This window comes from Nannospalax galili, unplaced genomic scaffold (genome assembly GCF_000622305.1).
Source record: "Nannospalax galili isolate Female #2095 unplaced genomic scaffold, S.galili_v1.0 scaffold577, whole genome shotgun sequence".
Lineage (NCBI taxonomy): Eukaryota > Metazoa > Chordata > Mammalia > Rodentia > Spalacidae > Nannospalax > Nannospalax galili.
This window is the reverse complement of record NW_008340387.1, coordinates 1,683,991-1,689,990: the sequence shown is the minus strand read 5'-3', so window position 1 is coordinate 1,689,990 and position 6,000 is coordinate 1,683,991. Positions and strand designations below refer to the sequence as shown.

The following is a 6,000-nucleotide window of genomic DNA, read 5'->3' as shown; positions in this document are numbered from 1 at the left end:
CCCCCCCCGCCGTTGCCTCACAGAGTCCAGGGTTATATTTCTCCATCCTCCATCAACCTTGCAGCTAATGGAAAGTACCCCCTGGACAGTGGCCTGTGATGATCTCTTCTGTTAGTTTCCAGTTCTGATGCCAGTTTGTGTGGGTTTGGGGTATCTGCATGGTCTTTTGGTGAAGATGGGACCAGGCTTATCTGAAACTGTGACTCTGCCACAGAGTGGGTCCAATTTTCCCATTGCTGTAGTTCTGTGAGGGCCTTGTTTTCTCCTCACAGCAGATGAGAACGCCAAGTCTTAGAGAAGGGGAAGACCTGTTCATCTTACTCAGTTCACAAGTGACGAGGTTTGGACGCAAACCCAAGTCTCAGCAGCCCCTGCCCCTCAACCCAGAGATCACCTGAAGATCCCAGGGCTCTGGGATCTTTGAGAAAACTGTAAGGAAAGTGTCTATGATAAGGAAATCCTCTCTGTGACCTGGGTGCCCCCTGCCCCAGCATGAGCATCTAAGGGGCAGAACCCCCAGATCATAGCTGGAAGCACAAACATTTCCTGGTCAGCCTCCAGGGAAGGTGAGGGGTAAGAAGGGACAGAATTCCTGACCCTACCAACCTGGGAGCCATGTTTCCTCGTGAGTAATGAATGGACAGACAAGCACACTGACATCCAGGACTCTGCACCATACAGAGCCGGGTTATCATCTTCAGTGGACCTGCAGAACTGATGACTGCTTGAGTGACCTCAGCCTGCAAATCACTCCCAAGGGGCAGGAAGAGCTAAATTCAAAGCACTGGGCTTGAGGTCCTGGTCCTGGCCCTCTGCGCCACAAGTCCTACTAGAAGCTTAGGAGTCAGGAATCGGAACATGGATCGGAACGTGAGCAGCTTTCTCTTGTGTTCTGAGTGTTGGTTTTTTCACCTTTATGTTAAATTGAAGGGCCAAAGGATATGGGAAAGTCCTTTCATTGGGAGAGTTGAGTCTAAGACCACATGTAGTAGAGGTCTCAAAAATGGATTCTTGTTGAGTGCTTGCCTAGCATTCAAATCTATAATCTCAACACTCAGGTGAATCAGAAGTTCAAAGCCATCCTCAGCTACATAGTGAGCTCAAAGCCAGCCTGGGCTACATGAAACCATGTCTCAAAATAAACAAAAAGAAGAAAAGGAGGAAGAAGAGCAGTATCAACAACAACTGGGCCTCCAGCCCCTTCTCTAATAGCCAGTCTAGCTTAGGAAGGGAAGCCAGGGGCATAGAGACCACCAGACCCTAAAGGAAGGAAGTTTATTTGCAGCAACCCCGGCTGCACTCCCACCAGCCTTTAGATCACAGGGATGCAGAAGGGGAGGCAGTGGAGATAGGACAGAGTGGTGAGGCCCTGGCAGGACACAGAACACAGCACATCACATACTGACAATCTAAATGAATGAACTACATACATCTATTCCATGAGGGCCCCATCCTTTTCCCCTGCCTGAGCAGGATTGGCCCTTTCCCTGCCCAGCTCATGGCACCTCCCCTCCGTGGTCCCTGAGTTGCAGCGGCCTCACTCAGCAGTGACCAGTGACTTTAGGTTGATGCTCATCCACACAGCAGCAGTGACCAGCTCTGATGTCTTCTCAGGAGACACCTTACAAGCACCCCAGGAATAGATCTAGTGTTTCCTTTCCTGCCCTCGTCATTGGGCCTCTGCCTGGGGTCTCGCTACCCTGGGTCTCAGGGTAAAATTCCTGGGTCTCAGGGTCCTACCAGAGCCCTAGTGGCCTTCCATCCCTTTGTGTCTAACAAACTAAGCAGCCAATCAATGAGTAACCCAAAAGCCCAAGATGATCCAAATCACCTACTCTTTCAACATGGTAAGCCTGAGGACCCCATACCAGGGTACTGTACTATCAGGCTGGAAGGGACCAAAAGTGACTGAGGCTTGTCCACCTTTCCCATCATCTTCCTGAAACGGACATCACTAGTCTACTTTATTCCCAGAGGCCAGATAGACCTCAGAACCTCTCAAACTCCTAGAACTCCATCAGCTGTCAAGGGCTCCCTCCCCACCTCTCACCCAGAAGAAAATCCAGACTCACCAAGCTGATGAATCTGAGTAAGGAGTTCTGCATCACAAGGGGTTGTGCCCCTCCCAACAGCACAGCTCTAGGGCATCTGCACAAAGCTTCACTTCTGCTGAGACACCAATTTCCAGGAAAGGAGGTGAAGCCAATCAGGGCTGGCTCCCAGGAGGAGGTGATGTGATAAAAGGGTCTGCAAGGGAAGAGTTACACTCAGAAAGCAAGAGATAGCATCTGTCCCTAAAGGCTTCTAGTTGCTTGTGGAGAAGAATAGACTCTGGAGACAGCCCTGGGACACTAGCAAATCTTTTAATTTTCAGATCCTGTTTCCTCCTTTGTAAAACTCCTAGCCCTGGTCATCTGCCTTTTGGCACTTTAATGTCAAACTGCTGAGCCCTCCAAGAATTTTAGGGTTGGGAATGTAGCTCAAAGGTAGAATGCCTGCCTAGCACGTGCCAAGCCTTGAGGGCCATCACTAGCCCCAGGGGAAAAATAATTTTAGTTAATTAAATTAGTTAAAGACACAGGGTCTTGTGTAGCCCAAGCTGACCTCTAATTCATTATATAGTTGAGGATGATCTTGAACTCCTGATCCTCCTGCCTCCACCTTCCCAAGTGCTGGGATTAAGGCATGCGTCACTGCCTTTGGCTTAAAGCAAAGTAAAACAAAGATCTCTAGCATATGAAGGATTCATCCAGGCCCCCAACCTCTCTTCCTCTATCCTCTCAGATCGATAGCATCTGTGCCCCTCTAGACACTCTATGACACACCCCGCAGTCAGGGTGGGCAGCGCTCCTAGCTTCACCCCTGAACACAAATGACCCTGAGCAAGTGACTCCAGTCTCTGATCCTCCCTTTCCTCTTCTGTAAGAAGAGTCTCATTGATGGTCAACTAGACCCATTGACTCTCCCAATTGACTGGATCAGATTGGATCAGGTGCACAGGGGGATGAAAACTGAGTGTTCAGGAGCCAGGCAACATGAAACTCAGGCCTGCCACGTCCAGGCAGGAGAGCTATCCCAAACCTCCAAGCACTTGGCTCCTCATACCTAAAGTGGGGTGATCACATGTGCTTTAGGAGTGTTAGACAAAACAATTACAAAATAAGACCACTACATGCTTAATGCCCAGTTACTGTGAACAATGGCACCTTGTCCGTGGTAAACAACGGACAGGGTGTCAGATCCTATTCACCATGGAGGGGCAGAAGTTGATAGGTTTACCCACCACTACCTGAAGTATTCAGTATAGATATGTGCCTCTCAGTTGAGGTGTCCTGTGAGGCTGTCAGCCAGAGCCCTTTTGCTAGATGCTGGGTCTGACACCAGAGACCCCTTGCCTTAACCTTGATCCAGCATGGAACTGCTCCCCACCACCACCAGGGCCAATCCTGCCCATGACAGAGGCCAGTACCTGCCTCCACAGATGAGCCCCCCTTAGTCTTAGCCTTTCCTTTCTCCACTTAGGGAGAGGTGGGATGTGGCAGGCATTGATATGTGGTGGGGGAAGCAGGCTGGACCAAGAAAGCACACACTGCCAGTGTGGGGAGCATGCTGTCCCTCTTCCTCTCCTCAGTCACAAACACCACACACACACACACACACACACACACACACACACACACACGGGGAGGAAGGGAGAGAGGGAGAAAAGAGATGTGATATTATACACACCCAGAATGCTGCTACCCACGTAAACACCCAATCACATGTGTTCACAGATATGCACACATGCCTCCACCAAGATACTCACCCACACAAAGACAATCACAGGCATTCAGACTCATGTGTGTACACAATCGTCATGCAGTCACATGCAGTGCTTCCTTTCTTTGGCCTTGCCCAGGCAGAGGACAAATAACAACTCCCTTACTTTCATAGGTAGGGAAGCAAGACATGTCCTACCCTGAGCCTGGGCTGGGGCTCACACATCAGCTTGGAGCAGGTGCTTGTGTGAGCTAGAATACACATACTCACACACACTCCAGCCCCCAATCCCCATCCTCTTGGCCCCCATCCTTGCTAGACTGGACAAAGGAGCTCATCGGTGAGGTTTGTGGTGAGGAGATGGGAAGGCTGGCAGGGAGCAGCTGCTGTCACCATGGCTACCAGCTGACCCACTTCTCCTCCACCCAGGCTGGCCCACCCACCCCGGGCAAGGCTGTAACAGGCAGGTTTGGACAAGGTGAGCCCTCCCCATCACTCAGAGAAAAGGAGTGACCCTCTGAGGGTGTGGTCAGGGATGTGTTGAAACCCAGTTAGGCTATGTTCTATGTAGGAAGGCAGCAGACTCCAGAAACCCCTTGAGAACAGAGCACTGAAGATATGGCCCTGCAAGGCCTGTCTTCTCCCAACATCTGGGTCTCTGGTCTCAGGAAGCCAGCTGGACACTAGACACATTCTCAGGCACAGCCCTCACGGCAATACAGGATGGGATGGTCACATCCCACCCTCTGCCCCTGGACTCAGCAAACTCACAGGTACAGCAGATCTGGGGCCAGAGGAGTCCTGTCTCCTGTTCAGAGCAAGCTTCCTGAAAGCAGGCCTTATCTCCTGCCCTCCTTCCTGGTGCAGCATGCCATGTGTCTTCTCTTAGCCAGGGGACTCCTGAGGACATGGCTCTATGTACTCCCCCAGAACCAGAGACTCAGAGGGGCAACACAGCCTTTGGGATGCTCAGTGATAGGAAAAGATGACCTTGATACAGGATGAGACCCACCTCCATTCTTGATATTTGCTAGAGCTCCTCAGCTCCTTCAGGATAAAGAAGAAGCCCCTTACCATAGCCTCCAGTCCTGTGACTCAGCCCCTGACTTCCTCTCCCAGGTACCATTATGTCCGGGACCCTTGCTTGTACTGTGTTTGGCCTGTACTCGCTTCTTTTTGCTTCACAGAAATGACACTCTGTTTTCTGTCTGCCTGAAACAGTCTTCTTCAGCCTGACCCTACCCCCATGCTCCAAAGACTTCATATTTACCCCTCCCCCCATGCCTGGCTAATTCCTACTACTCTCAGTGCCCATTTGAAGATCATTTCCTAGCACAGTACCTTCCCAGGCCAGGTGAGTCCCCTCCCATGTTCCTCCAGAACTCTGGACTGTCCTTAAGTATTAAAGGTTAAGGTCCTACCCCCATATCTAGAATGTAGCCTTGATTGACAATGTGATCGTGGGGCTGGAGAGATGGCTCAGTGGTTAAGAGTACTGGCTGCTCTTGCAGAAGACTGGGGTTCGATTCCCAGAACCCATATGGCCGCTAGCAACTATATGGTTCCAGGGGATCTGATGCCCTGTTCTGACCTCCACGGACACTGCATGACATGGGTGCACTTACATATATGTAGGCAATACACTCATACACACAAAATAAAAATAATAAATAAAATATTTTTTAAAAAAGAAAAGAAGCTGGGCATGGTGGTGCATGCCTTTAATTCCAACACTCAGGGAGGCAGAGGCAGGCGGATCTCTGTGAGTTCAAGGCCAGGCTGGTCCACTAGTGAGTTCCAGGCCAGCCGTGGCTATAGGGAGACCCTGTCTCCAAAAGATCAAAAAAAAAAAGAAAAGAAAAGAAAATGTGATCATTAAAGCAATGGTATCAGCAAGCACAAGACCTATGCAAACTGAAGCACACAAAAACCCAGCATAGAACTGTGAAAATGGGCAGCTGGCCCCAATTGGCAGCTGATTACTGCTTGGTGAGGAAGAGCTGATCTTATTTAAGGAAATGACTCTTGATAGGCTGACTAGACCCCAGTGGATGAATCTGCACTGAGGGACATCTGGGGACACTAACTTGACTCGATAGGCCTTAACATAAATGACAGAATGCAAGAAATCCAGTTGTGGGAGGCTATGGGAGGGTGCCAATGGGGAAGAGATATAAAGATAATTAAGATGTTATGTATGAAATACACAAAAATTCAATTTAAAAAATATGATCATTG

The 6,000-nt window shown here is 49.9% G+C and overlaps 1 protein-coding gene across 2 annotated transcripts in view; it reads right to left on the bottom strand.

Annotated features, from left to right (window-relative positions):
* The window catches only part of Rims3 (regulating synaptic membrane exocytosis 3), a 42,654-nt gene that overhangs the window by 21,029 nt on the left and 15,625 nt on the right, over positions 1–6,000 (bottom strand). The window contains exon 2 of one of the 2 annotated variants that reach the window (XM_008835436.2): positions 2,073–2,247. The exons of the other annotated variant lie outside the window; for it this stretch is intronic. The gene's annotated coding sequence lies outside the window, so the exon portion shown is untranslated. The remainder of the gene's footprint in view (positions 1–2,072; positions 2,248–6,000) is intronic. 2 annotated transcript variants of the gene reach the window in all.